Source organism: Onychomys torridus, chromosome 2 (assembly GCF_903995425.1).
Source record: "Onychomys torridus chromosome 2, mOncTor1.1, whole genome shotgun sequence".
Lineage (NCBI taxonomy): Eukaryota > Metazoa > Chordata > Mammalia > Rodentia > Cricetidae > Onychomys > Onychomys torridus.
The window spans coordinates 69,799,019-69,820,867 of NC_050444.1; the positions used below are offsets into that span (position 1 = coordinate 69,799,019).

Below are 21,849 nucleotides of genomic sequence, written 5' to 3' on the forward strand. Positions count from 1 at the left end.
ATTCACAGGAATGAAAATGTTAACTGAAACATTAATAGCTACAAGTTGCAGAGAGCCATGCATGCTAGGCACTGTTACATGCTTTGTGTACATTATCCCAGCAAATCCCCCTGAATTTCCCACACTCCCCAAACAGTGAAATTTTATTCTAGAACTTCCCATTCTGAGTCCTGTAGTAGACGCAATATCGAGGGATTCCATTTGCTTTGCAATTCCAAATATAAAAGGTTCCCTTCACCTTTGACCTTGAAGCTACTTGGTACTTTCAGATGGCGACGTGGAGCCAGAGAGATAGCTCAGCAGGTAAAGGTGTCTGCAGCCAAGCCAAGCTTAGTTTGATCCTAGGATCCATACATTGTGCAGGGAGAGAACTGGCTCCCAAAAGTTGCCCTCTGATTTCCAGATATGATGTCTCAGGTGTGTCTGCACACATACAAACACATCACCACACTAAATAAATAAATGAAGTAGAAAAACAATTGAAAAGCTGGTGAATGGGCTATCCCTGATGGCAGGGTTAAACACCACCCCTTTCTTCCCTGACAAAGCTGGTCACAAAGGACTTGCTAGCTTTTCAGACTTACTACTACAAGTGCCTTCCTTTTGCCTCTGCAGATGGAGCTGGGAATTTGAGACTGTTCCTACCTACCCCAGTCTGCTCCTCTTCTGGGTCCCACTGGGCTCTTGTATTCATTGAGAGGCCCCGCTTACCTCTTACACAGTGTCCACCATGTAGTATCTGTGCTACCCTGCCCCAAGAAAGCACACTGTCCGGCCCTACTAATACAAGCACCTTGAAATTCCTGGAAACAATGTTCACTGTTCTAAGGGGAATTTGGCGTGTGTGTGGGGTGGTGGTGGTGGTGGGGTGGGGCAGGCAGATCAGCATTAAAATGTTTCTGAATAGTGCAATAGCAAAATCCAAATAAACAAATAAACCAGATATGAGTAGGTGTCCCAAATATACAAGAGGTTTTGTTGGAGACCCTGATCTCCCTCCTGGGTGCATGGAGAGTCAGAGTCACTGTCCTTTAAGCAAAGGACTCAGCTCTCTTCTCAGTGGACCTCAGGGGGAAGGTACTGGCCACCTGTGACACTTCCTGGACACGTTCTCTTTGTACGAACCTTCTATCCTGGTGTCTTAGTTTTTCCTCTCGGAAACTTTGCTTTTGTTTATGGTATTTAGACATGCTGTTTTCTCTCCTCTGTGTGTGTCCTAGGATTTGATCTAATTGTCCTGCTGTTCAAGTGTCACTCGGCATTATTATTGGGATGATGAATGGGACACGGGTCAAAGTTCAGCAAGAAGGCATCTGCTTGCTTGCAGTGCGTAGAAGAAGCGCTCTGAAGTGATATTTAACGAAAGCTTGGAAAACGTTTGCCAGAGGAGGCCGTGCTCTGTGCTTCTTGCTTGGGGGACAGAAAATGAGTGAGCAGAAGAGAGAAGTATCTTTCCAGAAAGTTGCCTGTTTGGGGTGGCTTTTTCTAAAGTAGGGGAGAAGATGGGGGCCTTGTGCTGCGGTGTGATTAAACAGTGAGAAGAAAACGGAAGCTTTTGAATGAATACTAACCATTTGCCCGTTTTGTGTACAGAACATCACTGAAAAAGTTTCCACTCCACTTGCAAAGCCTCTCACCCTCTGGTGTCCCATGGCCTCAGGTTACTGTGCCTTGGCAGGATCAAATTCTCTTACTGGATTCTCTTAAGTTGACAGTTCCTCCACTTAGCAGAGGGGCCAGAAGCCCCAACTGATGAAAGCCTACAATTGCTTTGGCACGGGAGATAAGTGGGACAATGGCTGCATTGTTCTTTTTGCCCTCTTGAGTAGGCGAGTGTCTTCTCCATGGAATCTTGACACAGAAGGAGGCTGAAGCTAGGGTCCGTGGTGGTGATTCACCTTCTTTCCTCTCCCATTATGTGCCTTTCTGTCCTGAAACCATCAAAGCTGTTTGGGCGACTCGCAGACTGCCTACCCCACCCGCTGCTAGTCACAGAGTGGAAGTGGCAGAGGAAGAAGGAAAGGCAAGTCAAGAAGCTCCTTTTAGTTCTGTAGCCCGGGTTTCCCTGTGGATCCCTGTGCAGATGTCATGCGCTGGCCCCTGGGAATGCTTGATCAAGGACTAAAAATATCCAAGGCAAGAAGAACGCGGTGCTATCCAAGACTGGCAGCAGCAGCGTCTCCTAGGTGGGTGGGGATCCCGCCACTGGCTTCCAGCGTGCGGGATCCCGGGAATACCCGAGCCGGGAGCACCTAGGCAGCGGGATTCCCCCGGCTGCCTTCCAGGAGCCTCGCTGAGCCTGGCTGCTCCGGGGCGCGCAGGGGGGGGGGGGGGGGGGGGAGCACAACCTTGCAGGCTTCACGCACCAGCTCTTAAGAGCAAGCTTGGTGCCCCTCTCTGAGCATGCGCGGCCCTCTCCCCGCCTCTCCCCCCCCCCATGTCCCCCTCCCAGCCAGCCTTTTGCTCCTTCCCTTTCATTAAGCAAACCAGAGATCCCAAAACCCAAAACCAGGACCCAAAGGCGAGAGGAGGTAGCAGAGGAGGCAAAGCTCGGGATGGTCGTTGAGGGGGATCTCTGATCCCGCGCACCACCTCCTCCTGCGTGCATACACATACACACACACACACTCACACACGCACGCACGCACGCACACACACTCATCACACAAACACACATTCGCACACGCCCGCGCCGCGCGCTCGCCCGCTAGCTCTCCCACGCAGGCGGAATGCAGCAGCGCTCGGGGAGCTTGTCTGCAGCCGCTGCCTGAATGCACCTCGCTGCCAGTAGTCTTGCAGCCCAATAGGGCGCAAGGGAGGAAGCTTGGCCGCCGGAGGTGAGTGTGGCTTCTGCAGCCCGGGGCGGGGACAGCTGTGCCAGGACAGCCGTGGGGTGAAGGGGCGGGTTCCCGACCCGACGACGCGGTGCAGGTGGCCCACGCCTGGCTTGCCGGTTCCAAGGTGCAGATGAAGGTAGTGTCCTGGTTGTTTCGGGTAGGAGAGGGCGATCCCAGGGAGGGTTGTCTTCCGCAAGGTGCCAGATGGAATCAGAAGAAAGCTACCCCGTCCAGGCTCGTAAACTTTCCTCTCCTGTCATTTGGCAAACGTGGAGACAAAGGGGGCGTGGAGGCGCTCTCTCTGTCCGGTTCCGCCCTACAGACCGCGTTTGCAGGGCTGGGATGTCCAGAGGCATCGCGGGGGTGGGCGTGGGGGTACTGGAGCCCTGCAGGTACTTGATGCCTAACCCGCCCACCCAACAGGGGTTGAGATTTCTCAGCCCCTAGCTGCAAGCGGGCACCTGACAGAGGTTCTCTTTTCTGAGCTCTAGGCACATAGTAACGGTGTCACCTGGAGAATTGGGATTAGCCATGAGCTTTCTCATCGACACCAGTGACAGAGTTTCTAGGGTGAGGCTTGGGTCAGTGCCAAATGAATGATGAGTATTGAAAGGCTTGACATAATCACCTCCTAGAAACGCAGGGCCCCAGGGTCTCCGCTGGCGGGGGTTGGGGGGGGTGTCTTCACTGCAGCAGCTCTAGGGGCTGGACTAAGACAGCCTTGTGGCAGCGGTGTCAAGCGAATCTGGGAATTTATTTTTGTCCTGGATTTCGTGGCACACACGTGTGAAGTATGTGTAGGATGCGGGCTTGTTATTCGTCTTTGTGGGTTTATCAATTTTTTTTTTTTTGCTTTCAACCTTTTCTGTGGAGATGCTTTGCCGCCTGCCACCTGGTTATCTAGTTGGTGGGCTGGCATGGCTGTGTTTCTCTTCTGCACCAAGGAAAAGGTCCTGAGAAAAGAATTTCCTTTTAAAAAGCCAGTTCCCGCTGAGGTGAGCTCTCAGAGAGAGCAAGCAAAGGGCCTGCCTGCCCCTGGGGAAAGCTTGGATTCCAATGGCCCTTGGAGGTAGCCAACACTGGGTCAGCAGGTGAAGCCAGGACAAAGGGGGAGAAAAGAAGGGAGAATCAGAGATGTGAAGGAAGGCAGGATGAAGCCCAGTGCCCCACACTGGAAAGCCTTCCCTGAATTCATTCTCCTGTGGGGGTTGTGGTGGCAGTTCCTGTTCGTGGAATGGGATCTAGGTTGGAGATGCCTGAGGTGTCATATCTGGAACACCTAGGCTTGCCTTTACTCTAACTGTTTTTCACGTATAGAAAGTGTATGTATTGAAGTTTCTCCATCCCGCCGTGTTTGTGACTGGAAGGTGCGGTGGATGCACGTGGGTGCAGATTTGTCTCTTCTGTAAGCCAGAGTCTGGAGTTTGTAAGAGAAGCCAAGCTGGTGCTGTCAGAAGAAATGCTGGCAGCTGGGCTCCAGTATCAGTGACGGGGTGATAGTCAAGGGGGTTTCCCTCACTTCCAGATGGCAAGTAGAGGCCATCTCTCTCTCTCTCTCTCTCTCTCTCTCTCTCTCTCTCTCTCTCTCTCTCTCTGCTCATTCCAACAGGGAACAGTTTTGCTTTGAAAACTTTGAGACTTTGAAATGGGAGAAAGTGTGACCTATATGAGCTTCAATGAGAAAGCTCACAGGTGAGACCTTGTCTCATAAGCATAGCCAGAGGAGGGGAAGTTTGAAGAAGAAAGGAAAAATGGAAGGATGGGGGAGGGCATTGGGAAAAGAAAACAGGATTAAAACAGCCCAGCTTTATGACTCTATTAAAAAAGGGTTCAGTGAGAGAGGAATCTGAAAGTGTTTTTGTTTTTGTTTTTCCCTTTTTCAAATAACTGGGGGAGAAAAGACCTTCCCAGAAATATTTAATATTTTCCAGTAGAAACTGGCAAAGTTGAAAATAATTGTCAGCCTATATTCCCCCTCCCCTTTTTTTTTTCTTTTTACTTTAGGGTGATAGTCTCATTATTATTCTCAAAAATCTTGGCAAGGAAAGATGGAGGTCCCCGCCCCCTACTAGGGTTCTTCACCTGCTTGGCTCGGGTGCTTTTCCTCTTCCTTCATTTCATCTCTTCACTTTGATAACATTCAGGTTCTGTTGATAGGAGCTTATTGATCACGTGTCCTGTATTTAGTACCAGAAACCATATTAAAATACATGACATAGTTCTGGCCCTCAAAGTGTTTACAGTGCTGTGGTAAATCTGAGATTAACACACACGGAGCAGCCAGAGTGCAATGTCTCTGCAAGGTACTGAGTCCCGGGCATATGAACTATATATACACTCTGCTCCCTCCCTCTGGATTTCCTCAACATTTTATAAAACATGCATCAGTACTTGTTGCTAAAGCCTGGAAGAAACAAAATAAAACAAACAAAACACAAGGAAGTAAAAGCTGATTCAAACCTTTCAAGGAGGAAACTACCTCTGGCGTATAACCAACTTATCAATATGGTACAAACAAAGTGCCAGCAGTACTTGCAAGTCAGGGATTTGCTTCTCTTTCCCTGGGGAATTTAGGTGATCCTTGGGATACTTTTGAAAAAATGAAGAGTCTCTATAGGAAGGGAAGGATTGAAAGGTCATTCCAGCCAGAGGAAATGCATGAGTGCTTCATATAAATTGGGTAACTGTAAGTCATCCTGTGTGACTAGAGCCATATGGGAAAGAATAGCATGGGGGTGAGACTAACTGACAACTGATGCTATGGAGTGAGCGTTTGTACAGAGATATGGCCAGGATGCTATGAAAGCAACAGGAGGGTGGGAAGATCAAAAGGTTTCTTAGGGAGTTTGATGTGAGATGAGTCTTGGGCAATGACATGGAGAAGAGAAAGACTTCCCATGCAGAAAGAGTATGCGAGTTCCAGAAGGAGTTTTGTGTGGCTGCTAGAGATGCAGGGACTTATCTCCTTGGAGTGGAATAACAGCATGTCAAAGAAATAAGCAGGGATCGTGTGTGACTGGAATCCCCCCTTCCCCAAGCAAAAGAGCTTCAATTTTATGTAAAAGCCTGGAAGCCTTTGAAGGTTGGGAAAGTTTGAGACGTGATCAGATGGGCATTAGAGAATCATGGCCATGACCGCAGCGTGGAGGATGAATTGGAGATGGTGAGGCTGCAGGCCTGGAGCTTATTGTGGGAATATAATAAGTGTGAGATGACAGGGATGGTGGGGGAGTAGCAGTGGGGAGGAGATAGATCTGGGAAGCAAGAGACAGAAGTCAATCCTGCTAGTCTCCCTCTGGGTGCCCCTGGGTCACCCTTCACCCCCTCAGCATTCTCTGCTGAGATGAGTTTTCTCTGCTCTTTGAGGGCAGGACAGTCACTGCTGCATCAGCACAGGCCTGCTGCAAAGCAAAGATTCAACATGCACTCACTGAATGGACGACTAAATAAGTGAGTGAGAAGTTCAGTCTCCAAGTCATGACTCTGCATTAGGAAAATAGGAGCTAACTCATGGCCTGTGCTTCTCTGCGGGGTCCATGTTTGGAGGCCAGTGACAAAAATGTTCTAGGGGGACTGCAGATTAAAACAAGGACACATTTTCTCAGCTTAATCTGTGAAGAAATGCCACTTCTTCACAGAGCCACTGTGAACAGCACTGAGCCATCATTTTGAAACATGTATTGAGGAAATTAGGTTACTGGCAAATCTTGGAGGCAGTGACAAGAACACACAACTAGTTCCTGGCATGTCGTACCCCATTCCCCTTGCTTGTCAAAATATCCTTATTTAGTGAATTTACCGAAAACTTTGTAAGTAAGTTGGGACTCAAGGCTCTGAAGCTCTAGGGTCTCATTTGAACAGCTCATGGCATCTTGGCATCCGTGGATCTTAGCCAGATACCCAGAGCTAGACACCCACAGTACCAGGACCAGCTCTCAGAGTTACTATGGTTATCCTTAGTCTGTGTCCCTTTATCAAATGTGTCAATGACCAGGATGACTTTAAGTGAGGATGGATGAAAGGATTGAAAGTAGAGAAATGCAGAAAGACAATGTGCAGACTTCCCTGGTGACAGTCAGAAAGGCAGCTTTGCACAAGAGTGTGCTCAGAAGCCATATTTCAGGATCCAGAGGGGAGTGGAGGGAGAGCATCCAGGCATGTGCATCTATTCGTCATTTATGAAGTCTGGCAGGGGAAAGAGTTATGGGACCATTGGGAGAAGGTGTAGTGAGCTTGCAGCAAGTTCTTATCAAGGAGGAGCAGATGGAAAGAGGTAGTGCTCAAGAACAAAAGGTGCAGGGATGAGAGCAGGGGAGCAGAGCAGAAAGGATGTCAGTCCCCAAGAAAGTGGGAAGGATGGAGACAGACACAGCATCCTCCCCACTGCTAAATCATAGGTGCTTCCTGTAGCCGGGGAATAATGATCTTGAGTGTCCAACCTGAATGCTGTCGCTGGACCTGCAGGCTGATGAACCTTGTTTATGGAGAGACATGGCTGAAAGTACAGAAGCCAACCTGAGACAGCTGCTGCCTGTTCTCATTCTGTATTCGCTCGAAAATCTGAATTAACTGAGTTCTTTGTTTTTATAAAGTAGATGTTGGAAGACCAGTTTCTTTCTTTTTAAAAGTTATTATTATTATTATTATTATTATTATTATTATTATTATTATTGAGTTGTGTATGTGTGTGTGTGTGTGTGTGTGTGTGTGTGTGTGTGTGAGAGAGAGAGAGAGAGAGAGAGAGAGAGAGAGAGAGAGAGAGAGAGAGGTGGGAAAGGGGGAGAGAAAGAGAGAGCACACATGCCAGTACCCACATAGAGACTTAGAGACTAGAGGACAACTTCCAGGGGTCTATTCTCTTCTTCCATCCTGTTGGTTCTGAGTATCAAAGTCATGCTTGGTGGCAAGCACTTTTACCTGCTGAGCCATATCACCAGTCCCCAATTGAATTCTTAATTCTGGCTCTGCCACTTATCAACTGTGTGTGTTTGGGCACATAGTGCATTTCTCTGTGCTCTTAATTCCTGCTGTGCTTAAGAATCACAGTGGATGGATGTGAGGGCAACATGGCTGCGACATCCGTCACCCCATTGATAGTCAGGGTTGATTTGGCTGATCTGGCTGGCTAGGCTGGTGTCCCCTTCCTCCCTCACTGCTCCATGTCTGTGCACACTCGGTCAAAGAGGATGACCTTCCCAAGAGGAGGACTGGTCTTCAGTCAAGGGTATATGAGTAGCTATGCTTCCCTGCTAGAACCTCCAAACAAGCTCTCAAGAATTATAGTGGGCTAGGCGGTGGTGGCACATGCCTTTAATCCCAGCACTCGGGAGGCAGAGCCAGGAGGATCTCTGTGAGTTCAAGGCCAGCCTGGGCTACCAAGTGAGTTCCAGGAAAGGCACAAAGCTACACAGAGAAACCCTGTCTCAAAAAACCAGAGAGAGAGAGAGAGAGAGAGAGAGAGAGAGAGAGAGAGAGAGAGAGAGAGAGAGAGAATGAGAATCATATTGGAACCTATCATGAAGGACTGAGGACTAGATGAGTTATTTGTTCATCTTGGTGCAGGGGGATGGAAGGTCTTTTGTGAAAATAATGAGGTAAAAACAATAGCTCATGTATGCTTTGGTGTTCACTAAAAATTCTTTTGTTTGTTGTAAATAGCTGATTGTAATCCCAACTTTTCGGGTGCAGGAATTAAATCAATAGACACAAACGTGTCAGCAGCAGGTGAGCTAGGTTTCCATAGCCTAGATGGAGTAGACTCCACTGGGGGTGGCTGCCAGCAACTTTTGCTAGGTGTCTGCTTCCCACACCTCAGGGAGAAGACGAAAGTTTGCTTGTCTCGTCTGGTCCCTGTAAACTTCAGCCTTGCAGGTATTCAATGGGAACTTAGCTGTTTATCGATATGAGTACATGTTTTAATTATAGCCTTATGTGGGTACTGAGAAATATAAACTCTAGACACCGACATGTGAGGTTTACAATGTTCTCTATCAAATTGTCTATTTTTTTCATGGGAAAGTTTGTGTTGTGTCCTAAAGCAGAATCCCAGTTGATAAGGAGGCCCCATTGTCTAGCCACTTAGCATCAGGACAGTGAATGGAATTCGGGTTTGATGGAGAATCTTCCATATAACATGTGTGTGTGTGTGTGTGTGTGTGTGTGTGTGTGTGTGTGTGTGTGTGTGAATCCACTCATCATATTTGTTTTATGTACAGTAAACTCCTCACAGTCCCCACAGTGAGAACTTTCTTTTTCACCTTTAAGTCTCTGGCTGTGATGATCCCTCTCTCTGGAATTCCATTCTTAGTTTGGCCAGACCACCTGTCCTCTCCCATTTCTGTGCTGTTTCAGTGCCTAGCTTAGCAGTTGTCTCATAGTTACTGTTCAATAAACATTTTGCATTGCAGACACAAATGAATGGATCATCCCCCCTTGAGTCATTGATGGCATCCTAAACAATGCAGCTTTTTCTTTTTTAAATAACCTTAGAACTTCAAGTGTAGTGAGTCATACATACAGTGAGTTACCTCATCAGGCTTCCACTTGAAATGTGATTCGAAACGAGGAACCAAATAAGGGCAACACTTTTCCTGAGGCCACTAGTCACTGTAGGTAGAGGCGTCTGAGGTCCTCCCTTGATTTCTGTCCTCGCCTCTATCCAGTGTGGAAATTAGATAATGGGAGGGAAGCAGAGTTGTATAAGCAGTGTTAGCTCCTGTCTACATTTAAGTTTTAAATGTTCTAATCATTACGGGTTTTTTTGTATTAAGTATGAATTTAAAAATACTGCTCTAAGACACTGTTTATTTTGGTTGTTGAGGTTTATTTGGGAGCTGTTTGAATTTTTTTTTTTTGCCTCATGCCAATGCCTCATCACTCGCTCTTTTCACAAAGTGTAGTAAAGATTTGTTGCTAGTCTTCCCACTGTGCCATCAAAATGCAATGACGCCATGAAAAGCAAATGCATGCAAACTTCATCCAACGCAGTGACAGTTGCTGCTAACAAACTCTCATGATCTGGCTGGTCTGCTACCCGGCGAGCATTGCATTCAATGGTTAGAGGAAAGCCAAAGAGCTGACATGAGAGCTGAGGAAAAGTTCTACCTGTTCTTTATGCGTCTGTCTCAGGGCTGGAGGGAATTTTGAGGAGTGTCTAGGCAAGTCCTTTTGTTTACAAATTCATTCATGCACTTTTTGTCAGCTTTTATAATTTTGAGGTCTTTGAACACTCAAGCTAGGAAGTGGGAGAAAATCACCACACCTGTCCACTTGGCTGGTGTTGGATTGTAGTACTGTGGCCTGCAAGAGAATAGAGGTCAGCAAGTACAATGACAGAAACTGACCGTTTCTGAAATTAGAAAAGGGAGAAAGAGCATGAATGGAAAAGGGAAAGAGCTAAAGGAGGGGAAATTGGAGTCTCCTAGATACCTCAACACATGCTCCTCCAGGCTGCCTGAAGGACTTTCTGTGTATTACCACCATAGGTTTACAGACACTGTTGAGTAGTAACTGACTTCTTCACTTTACAGCTGAGCAAATCTTGCTATAGAAAGTTGAGCTGGCTTACTCAGCTGCCTGAGGTAGAGTTAGATTCATAGTCTGGAACACATCCAAAGTCAGTGCACACACAACTGTTCCTTTTGATGCCCAAGACTTGGAATTTCAGATCATCCATATCCTTTCCACTTTCTGGAAAAGCTTAGGGGATGAGCTTCTGTGGCTTGTCACTGCTAACTGACGGAGTCAGCTCTGCATCCTTGCACGTATTCCTTCATCTATGGCAAGTATATCTTTTACATTCATCAGTAACAACCTGGAGCAGAGACACATACACATAAGAAATAAATACTCTCTTCATATGACTATAATATATTTTGATGTGATTTGGAAGCACAGAGCTTAGATGGCCTCTGTTACATTTGAAATGGCCATTTCTTTCAGTATTGTGGCATCAAGTGTTCTAAAAATGCTCGCAGGCAATCTGATGAAAAGATGACTGTGTTGATGGGAGCAGCTCTACTGTAAGGAGACGGAATGTCTTTGCATGGCTGATGGGTGAGGGTTTCTGGGGTGCCCCGTTATTACAATTTTTTGATAAGAAGCACAGAGCAATGCCCCCTCATCAATGTATAAATTCAATGAAATACATAATCAAGTGGAATAAGATACAATTAACAAGAATAGTCTGGTTGAGAGCATTGATGCTCAGCTAAGCATCTCTACAAGTCAAGCTCACTTTATCATCATTTTCATCTTCCAGCCTAGCTTGCTGTCACTTCCAGGCAAGCCCATACATCCACTTGCTCTGATAACCAGCCTATAGCCTACTCTCCTGGGGTCCCAGGAACTAAAAAGAAAAACAGAAAAAAAAAGACTTTTAATTCATACTTGTATTAACAGGGGGAGCCATCATCCCTGCAAAGAATATCTCTGGATTTTTTCCCCTAAACTATAAATGCAAGGCAGTAACTCTAAGACTTGAGAAAAACCTTTTAGGTTTAGTTCAGTTTAGTTTAGTTTTGTTTTTGTAGTGTGATATATGACAAATGACAGTTTCTTGTCAGGCTAGTTTGAACCAATAAGAGTACTATAGTTAATCAATTTAAAACTTAATTGAGTCAGTCCTTTGTGTATTATGTTGCTATACAAAATGCATGTATAATAAGAAAGTAAACATAATTTACACTTTAGTCCCAATCTTTCAGAGAATCCACTGTAAACTTTGGTGCACACCCTGCCAACAGTTTTGGTCTATTAATATTTATATATTTGATTTTTTGTTTTATATAGTGGGACTTTACCTTGTATGTTGTTCAACCCTTTGGTTTTAGCTGACAGTCTCAAACAAAAGCAACCTCTCTTGGCCAGTAAACTTTTACTGAATTTTACAGGTTTGTGAACAGGCTAAAGGCTGCTTTCCATTTCAGGACAGGTGAAGACTTGCATATGCATGTCTTCTGGGCATGGCGTAGAAGCCACCTAGTAAACCGTGGGCTTTCCAAGAGTTCACATCCCACCAACAGGTACAATAATGAGGGCACTAAATTCCAACTTAATCCATGGCAACAGCTGTCAGTTCTTGATTCACAGAATTGCCGGAAGGCATCGTCTACTTCAATTGACTCTTTACAAATAAAAAAAGCTGATGTCCTTTGAGGTTAAGTGACTTGTCCAGGGTCCCACCACTGGTGATTAGCAAGGCAGAGATCACAGACTGTTTTCTAGTCTGTTAAGCTAGTGTTGATTCCACTATATCTGACTGCAAAACAACCCCTCACATCAAGACATGGGAACTGTGGGACTCAAATCACAAGAACTAGCTTGTGCAATGAGTTGCTACCAAATTGAAACTCACACTGCATGTAAATGTCACTCAGGAGCCTCTGCAAAGATTACCTTCTCATTTTCCCCACCCCAGCCTGCCCTTCTCATCTCTGCTCCCCATTCTCCTCCTACAAGGCCTGAGGGTCTCACATTTGCATAATACTTTGAAGCCAGGCAACATTCTTGATGTGAAATGAGATGTTACCCAAGTTTCCTAGGGAAGGTATTCATCTGTGAACGTATTACTAGGGATTTAGTTTTCAATTTGGCTTTTTGCCAAGTTGAACCTTAAGAAATGAAATCCAAAATGAATGTATTTGACCTGCCATCTTTAATCAAACAATTTACTCTCTTTATGCTTACCTGAAAGTTTTGCTCATGATATGGCATAAATAAAATTATGATTTCTAAACATGCTAATTCTATTTCCCTGCTCTGCTAGGTTAAGGGACTCAGCTGTGCCATTCATTAGCTTTGTGGTGCTGGACCAATCTCCCTGCTTTTCTAAATCTCAGATCTCTCACATGTAGAATTCAGAAGCCTTGAAAAGGATGGAAAGATGGAGGGAATGACCAATACATGGAGACTCTGCTTTAAAAGTTAAAATCTAGTCCTCTGTCCCTGTATTATACTACTTTGGAGGAAACGCTTCAGAATTGATGTAAATATATGGCTTTCTAAAATGTAAGATTGACTCTGTTGATCTCTACCATTTAAATACACACGCTAAGTAAGTCTCAATATTATTTTTTGTATTGGGTGATCACCTAGGCATACACATATGCACAGGCTTGCAGAGACTCACAGAATCTGAAGGGTGGGCAGTAAGAGTTAGAAACCTATCTAGTGCTGAGGGCTCCTTTCACAGCACAGGTTAGCCTCTCCTTCCCATAAGCAGGCTTACATTCTTCCCCATGTTAGTGGTCATAATGTAGATACATAAGATAGGAGCCATTTGAGTCTGGACTGTTGTTGTCTAGGATTCTGACAACTAAGGCAGAGAAAGTTTATCAAATATGCCAACCATACTCACATGCACTCTTGGATAGATCCACCAGTAATGTCTGGTCTGAAAAAGAATCTGCATATTTCCAATTCCTGCCTCAAATACCTGTCTACCAAAGGCCATCAGGTAGGCCTTCTCTGATAATGTCCAAAATATTCAGCCTGCTACTCTTTAATTTACTTTGATTTATATTTCCTCATCAGCACTCAGAAATACTTCAACTTTCCATCTATGAATTTACTCATTCATCTATTTGTGACCTGTCTCTCTTTCTACAATATAAACATTAAATGAGGGATTCTGTCTATTTTGTTCATTATAACATACTCCAAACCCTGAAGACTGCCTGAAATTTACTGAGTAAATAAAAAATCAGTTGTATTTTGAAAATGGATCTAAGATGCCAATAACAATGGCCACATCCAAAGGGCAGAGAGTATGTACACATCTCCAAATGTGCAGAAGCTTCAGAGCCACAATGGGCAATGGGACTCAACATGGTATTGGCCTTATAGGCCTAATCCAAATGAGGCCACTGAGCCTTGCTTTTCTTTGTCTACTCTCTTGCCATTTTAGGCAGCCTTTCCTGCTGACCCCTAATGCATGCCACCTCCCCACAGAGAGCCAATGGTGAAGCCTGTATCTCCCCACTTCCATGGGAACAGAATTTTCTAGTTTGGTTTGCCTGTCCATTACCTGCTTCAGATCTCTTTTATCTGTCTTATAAAACCCATCAAACCCCCTTTCTCTTATAACATATTTATGATCCTTAAGTTATTCTTCTTGTTAGTAATTTGATGAGTTATGGTACTTATTTTGATGATTTCACTTTAGTTATGTGGCCCTTTTAAAATATTAACTTAAACATGGGACTTCTTGAATACCCATCTCCAGTCATGTTGTGATCTCTAGATAAGGCCTCCCTCCAACAGGAGCATTTATAGTCTTCTCAGAACTTTACTCTGAGGTAGCCCTCCTCCCTCATGCATACACTTAGTCATTTAAATTATTTCAGCATTCTTAGATGAAGGGATTTTTGGCTCCTTCTGCCTATGATGTCCTTACAGTATCCCTCCCTGACTACAGTGAGCTCTCATGTTCCTATCATGATATTATCCCCCGTACATCCAATCACTTTGTTCAGTTGCAATTGAAAAGTCCACCTGATCCATCATCTCTCCACAGAGACATGAGATTGGTATAAAGGATGCCAAAGGTGTTTATAAACATCATGTCAAGTAACTTGTCTCGTCACCAGCTTGTGAATACCTATCCTCAATCCCTCTTCTGCCTCATTGTGATGCCCCTTCCATGCATAATTTCAGGAACACACCCTTCCTTCATCAGCTCCAGTAGTCTCCATTGTCTTCCTACAATGATGTCATTTCAGTTTTTCCTCTCCCCTTTGTAGTTCCCCAAAATCCACCCTCAGGTTTGACTCATGTGAGTCCTCAGCACTTGTGCTTCTAAACAGCAAGTGTTGTTTGGGGCTGGAGAGGTGGTTCAGTGATTTAGTTCACTTGTTGCTCTTTCAGAGGACTTGAGTTTGATTCCAGTACCCATGTCAGATGGCTCACAACATTCTGTAACTCCAGTTCCAGATCATCAGACACCCTCTCTAGACTCTAGGCTCACATCTGTTCACACATATGTGTGTATACATAGACAGATATATACATATAATTAAAATAAAAATGTTTTTAAGAGCATTTGTTTAGAATAATTTGCATGCTGTCAATGAACCTTGTTCCCACCCAAATATGTCTGTGACTATAGCTTGTCTTGCATTCCCCTCCTTATCCTGAGCAGATTCAGTCCCTCTTTCTTCTGGCCTCTTAGATGACTGTCATGCTCCTTTTTCCAAGTTTCCCCTTCATGGATATTATTAGGATCTTCACCATCTTTGTTATTGAGAGGAATGCTTTAGTTCAGGTGAGTCTTGGTAATTGTCCTCAAACTTCACCATAATGGTAGATGGAACCAGTTTAACATACATGAGGCTCAAAGAAGCCATGACACATGGTATACATTTATTGAAATCTCATGCTGTAGTCTATACATGCATACAATTATTGTCAATTAAAAATAAACAAGATATGTGCTGACTGAAGGCATCATCTACTCCTTCAGCCCATTTGCAATGTTCAGATGTCATGTGGCCTAACTTTTGTCATTTTTTTATTCTTTCTGTGCCTGGAGAACTATGTCAGCAAAAATGTGCCAGAGAAACAGATCCACAAATAGATCATTACTCACAGGGAGAGATGCCAAATGGCCTTGTTCTGTGTCCAAGAACACACTGGGACTCCTGAAAAGCAAAACGAAAAATGACAAGTGAACTTATCTTTTCACTGGGAAAACAAAAGGCATAGACACAAGACAATAGATATTGATGCAGGGAACATTTGAAAAGGATGTTCTGGCATTAGCCTGAGCTAATTCAAAGCCACCAGGATCCCAGAGCCCTTGGTCTTCTCAGATACTCTATGAACTTCTGTAAGAACTCTTCTGTGTTGCTTCCAGGCATCCAAGATTTCATCACTTTGCCATGTGAGGCTATTCTGTAGGCATGGAGCTCACAGCAAGATGGTAAATCACAAAAACCTGCTAAGGAAAAGGTTTCTTTTTGTTTTAGGTAAAATAAAAAGATAAATGTGGTACTGTACCATTGCAGGGAAAGTCATAGGAGCATTGATTTTATAATAGGAAACACGTACCTCTCCTAATGCATTGGCATTGAATGCTCAGACTTCAATTGCCACTAATCCTCAGGGGCCAGGAGAAAGCTTCATTGAGAGCCACTATCCAGGAAATGGCCACTCACAAGTGAAGTCTTAAAATAAAGGAATAATGTAGCTCTGAATGGCTGAGAGGAGGCTTAATAGTCATGCTATCAGAGAGCACTCACAGTAAGAAGTACACACTAGCAAATGAGTGGAGTACTCCAACACATAAAATAGACAATGCAAATAGTCAATAACTTGTGATTCAGTCAAATTTCACAATGGATAGATGAATAAAACTCAAGATATCATCTTGCAGCTGTGAAATGTAAATGTATAATGAAAATATTAGTACAATGTTAACAAAAAGTCTTCACTGACTACAGATACAAGCATGTGCCTGAGTGCTTATGACCAGATAGTCTTGTGAGTTAATACAACGGCTTTTTACTCTAACTGGCAAATATTCTCAGAATTGGAAATGCATACACATTTTCATTCAGCAGTCTGATGGTGAAGAGAGAAATAACAGCGTAAGTATGTGAGGATATATAGGTTTTACTATGTTTCAATTTAACAATTGTTTAACTTTATGATGCATTTAACATTTTCAACTTATAGTAGGCTTGTCAGATGGTGATTGTGTACCAAATTATATGGAATTCAGTAGCTAAAATCTGGAAAAAAATAATCCAATTATTTTTTTTAAAATATTTTTATTTTATAATTAATTTAATTTTACATATCAGTCATAGATTCCCCTGTCCTCCCTCCTCCCACCACCCAGCCTTTTCCCCAATTCATCCCCCATTCCCACCTCCTCCAAGGCAATGTCTTCCCTGGGGAGTCAGCCCAGCCTGGTATATTCAGTTCCCTCCTCCCTACACCAAGGCTGAGCAAAGTGTCTCAGCATAGGCCCTAGGTTCCAAAAAGCCAGCTCATGCACCAAGGACCAGTCCCAGTCCCACTGCCTGGGGGCCTCCTAAACAGTTCAAGCTAATCAACTGTCTCACTTATCCAGAGGGCCTAGTCCAGTTCCATGCGGGTTCCTCAGCTATTGGTTCACAGTTCATGTGTTTCCACTACTTTGGCTATTTGTTCCTGTGATTTTTCCAGTCATGGTCTCAATATCTCTTGCTCATATAACAATAGGATGTTTAGTAAATTTGAAGGTACTAAATCAGAATAATACATAACTTTGAAAAATGTGTTGCTATGTCTATTCAGCATGATATTCGTTATGTTATGATTACTATAGAAAGAAATACAATGACAGATGAATGGTATGTTTTACATGCTATATAACAGGCACCATTCTAAGTACTTTGCATATATTGCCTGATTTCTCACATTATCATTTAACAGTAATGAAAAAAGAAACAGACATAGGTCAATGACTTGTCTAAACACTTAAATTAGCTTTTGGCAGAGCTAAGGTATGAACTCTGATGAGATGGTTCCAGTGTTGGCAGTGATGGTGCAGTATTTTTCTGCAAGAGATGGCATAATGGCTAATGGAAAATTCTATTTTTTTGTATAAAAATAAAACACACACATATGCAGACACATGCTAAAAACAAGAGCATTGCTCTTATTAAAAAAATGGTACATCAGGGATTTCTTCTACGAGTTAATCCAACTCAGATCATCAGAACAGCAGCTTCCTTAGAGTTTAAGATACTAGGATCTGTGATTCTGCCATCTCTGAATTGACTAGGATCTTTATTATCTTTTTGTCAATAATAATGTGCATTGAGAGCATTTCCTATCAACACTGAAAGGTGAAGGAACATCCTGGAGCAGGTTGTGTTTTAAATATGAAGTCTCTGGGGATGGACCAATGACTTAAAGGTCCAATGCTTATTGTTCTTGCAAAGGACTCAAGTTGGGTTCTTAGCACCCATGTCCAGGGACTCATAACTATCTCTAACTCCAGCTCCAGAGGAGTTCAATACCTATGGCCTGTATGGACCCATACTCATGTGCTCCTCCCATAATTACAGAAAAATCTTTTAAATATGGAGCCTTGGATGTCAAAGACAGAAACGCAATAAAAAAAGTGGGTGTATGCTTGATTTTTTTCAAGAATGAATGCATTCTAACATTTGGCATGAAACGTCTCTGACGATTTCCCCAGATGTGTAGATGCTAGTCTCACTTTCTGAGGTTAACTGGCAAAACAAAGTGTGAAGGATGATAAGTAGGAGGTGGTGGTTGGACAAGTGTGCTTGAGAATTGTATAATGGAGTAGAAGGAAGAAAGATGTGGAAGAGGAAAGAGCTTGAGAAGAGGGTACACAGTAGAGCTAGTCTCTCTTTTGCTCTCTCTAGTGATGCCAAGTTTCTAAAAATAATTTAGGGGTTAAAATTGGCCCGTGTTGATGCCTATTAATAGCAGTATTGATTGATCCTAGACAAACTAGAACTGTTCCCACTTCCCAAACTGGAAATTCAGAAACCCTGTGTACCTCAACTTCTTGGTCTTTCATCTCCCCTTTCTGTACCTCTCCTCCTCCTCCTTCTCTCCTGCACCCCTTCTCTTTGTCACTAGAGCATTTCATCAACTCTTCTGCCACTCTGGGTTCACTTTGTCTCTTTCCATGGCATCCTTGTATTGGCCTTTCACGGTTTTCCTTTTACCTCCATGGCTTCTCATCTTCAGTCTGCTTTTTGTTTTCTGTTTATTTTGCTCCATATCCCCTTAAATGTGGATGCTGAAAGGCTTGTGTTCTCTGGCGCCTACAATATACCCAGCTGCGTCATTGTTTTGGCTGGTCTCATTTTGGTTACGTTTTCCCTGTCATGTCCTAGTCCTTTGTCTTCCTTCCCTCCAGTTCTGAAAGCCTGCCTAAAATACATCTTCAGTTCTCATCACTCCTTTCTCCAGTGGTGCTAACGAGGTTGCCATGAGGTTCTCATTAAGACACTCTGACTCCTCCAATGGGAAGCCCCAGACTCTTCCCCATCTCATCATCTCCTTGCTCAAGCTGCATGTGAGATCTTGCCTTTCCTCAAGCATTCCCTGTACATCTCTGCTCCCCTGTCTTGGAGTTTCTACTCTCACCCTTCAGAGCTTCCTACCTCCCATCATTCCAGGTGTTTCTAGTTAGATGGGATTATTCTCTTCTTCATTTTTTTATGTCATACTTTGTACTTCTACAGGGCACCTTTCATTTTAGTTCCTGGCTTGTAGCTATTTTATGTGTGACCACCTCTCCTACTTTGTACCAACTGAAAGGAACGTAAATGTTCGTTTTAAAATTTAAAGCCATAGAGGTAATGCAAAAAATTCCAATATCCATAGATCATAGCCACCATTAATATTTTGATGTGTGTCCTTGGAGGACTGCTTTGTCCACATATAATTCTCCTCACTAAAAATAAAACAAAAAGCCTCCACCAAATGCCTCTCCCCAGAGCTTAGGAAACCCTGCAGAAGAGGAGGCAGAAAGAATATAGAAGCCAGAGGGTTGGAGGATACCAAGAAGCTCAGGTTCTGTAAATCAACATGTGCGAAGCTCACATGAACTCACAGATACTGAAGTAATATGCACAGGGCCCACACAGATCTGCACCAGCTCCTCTGCATATATATTATGGCTTCCAGTTTAGAATTTTTATCGAATTCCTGAGTGAGCAAATGAGTGGATGTCCGACTCTTGTGTGTTTTCGTGGCCTCTTTTCCTTCTGTTGGTTTGTCTTGTCCAATTCTGAAGTGAGAGTTTTTGTTTTATCTTATACTTTATTTTGTTACATATATTTTAAAATAATGAATGAATGAAACTAGGGTAAAGGTTAACAACTGAAATGACACTTACTCCAACTGGATGAGGGGAAACCAGTTTTCTCTAATAGAGTGACACTAGGTACATGAACCACTCCAGGAAAGGCCTCATGTTCAGGAGTAGCTGACAGGAGTCAGAGAAGCTTCCGTGGCAGACCAAGCTTGTTTTCTGCAAAAAGGTGAAAACTACTGAGATGATTGTGCTGAGGCTGGATGTGTTTTTTGTTTTGTTTTTTTTTTGTTTGTTTGGTTTTTTTTTTTTGTGTTGTTTTTGAGCTGAGGACCGAACCCAGGGCCTTGCGTTTGCTAGGCAAGCACTCTACCACTGAGCTAAATGCCCAACCCGGAGGCTGAATGTGATGAGTCCGGCTGCAGACTTTGAGAGTTCTGCTATTAAGGATGCAAGGATTTCCAGCTGGAAGGTGATAAAACCATGACCAGATCATCTAGTCACAAGCTGATTTTGTTATGTAGACAACAAAATCATGAGATGATACTAAAAATGAAATAAATAGAAGGAAAGCCTACTAAACCGAGAGGCATGTTTTAAACTGAGACTCGTTCTGCTGATCCACCCTCCAAGAAGGCGGTGCCGATTTACTCAGTTCACTGCACAACACTTGCTTTATTCCGTTATCTCACAGTTACTTCCAAATTGGTGTTAAGAAGTTATTAGCACTTACAGTCCTTGATGAGTCAGGTGAATGTGAAAGGGCAGGATGTAAATGGAGTAAAATGGAAACTTTATATTAATTCATTTTTGATGTTTCCACATGGGGAGCTAAGGTTCCCAGACTCAGGAGCGAAGTGCCTGGTAGCATCTCACTTCAAAGCATGAAAAGGTGTTTACCTTCCCCCCACAAACTTGCCCTTCCCAGATTTCCCGTTTTAGTTAATTGCATGACTGTTACTATCAGGTGAACCAGAACGGCTGGTCCCCTCTTGGAGCCTTCTTCCCCCTTTTTAAATTAGTCCCTACGCCCTCCATTCTTTACCTTCAGGAAGCCTTCCAGATCGATTTCCTAGCCCCCAGTCCCATCACTGCAGGACTCATTTAGACTCTTACTGTTTCTTCTTGGATCATTACCGTGTCCTTGGTGTCTCCCGTCAATCCCCTATCACACTTCCCCTCCTCTAATGCCTGCAAAGCCTTCTTCCAAACTAAACCCAGAACACGTCGATTCCAATAAAAGGCCTTTTGAATTTTCATGCCTTCTGTGGAATCTCCATTCTTTACAAGAATCAAATTCTAATGCCTTAGTGGAGCCCTGTGTCCCTGCTCTGGGCATAAGGATAATATTCACTCTGCCTAGCTTACAAGATTGTTTAGGTAAATAAATGAGATACTGCCCTCTATTGAATAAATAATTACTTGTTTAGAACTGCTTCTAAACAGTGTGACTTGAAGAAAGGATTTGAAAGTGGCAAGGAACTGATGCAGCATGAACAGTGTGCTGGGCTTGGTAATAAATGACTGTGTGTGTCACACTGAGAAGCAAATCTCCTATTCTGCCAAGCACTAGGAGCTTATTGTGGGCTCTGACACTCCCACCAACCCCCACCCCCAAGGGCAGTAGCAAATTCTATTTACCAAAGACTTCAACGTCAAATAATCACAGACATGAATGTTTTTGTCTATGGTGAACATCATTTTTTGATGAAGCTTAATGTAATTAACAGCCTGAATTCTATTACCTAAAATCTTCCAGTACACAAGATAATTTCCCAAGCCTCTTGCATGCATTTATTTTTTAGCCATGACCTTTGATCCATGTCAAAATACCATTACATTACCTCTGAAAGGCATAGATGACAACATTGATTGGAGCAGGATCCTGAATGACACTTGGGCACCAGAGCCAAGATGTTTTACTTCGCTTAGGCCATCCTACCTGTCTGTAGCAGAGTTTTGTACACTTCCAGTAGTTGCCTCTCAGGGTTTGTTCTTCACAAAGACTTATTACTAATTATTCACTGCCCTGTTGTCCCAGAGGGTATTGTAAATGGATTTGTTCCAGTGCCTATCCCAGGATCTGGTCATCAAAATCTCTGACCACCAGAAAGAAAGAACTGGAAATAAATAAACAAGTAAATAAATTATCAATGACCCTCCTTTGTTTCAAGGCTATGACTCCCTCTCTGCTGGCTGGCTCTTTGGAGTGCATTTGCTGTGTCA

The 21,849-nt window shown here is 43.6% G+C and overlaps 1 protein-coding gene across 2 annotated transcripts in view; it reads left to right on the forward strand.

The window, feature by feature from the left end:
- Positions 1-2,071: 2,071 nt before the first annotated feature.
- Positions 2,072-21,849, forward strand: part of Plppr1 (phospholipid phosphatase related 1) — a 272,010-nt gene continuing 252,232 nt past the window's right edge. The window contains exon 1 of one of the 2 annotated variants that reach the window (XM_036179672.1): positions 2,072-2,186. The gene's annotated coding sequence lies outside the window, so the exon portion shown is untranslated. Of the gene's footprint in view, positions 2,187-2,650; positions 2,838-21,849 lie in introns of those variants that run through there. The other variant, XM_036179671.1, reaches the window with a different exon arrangement.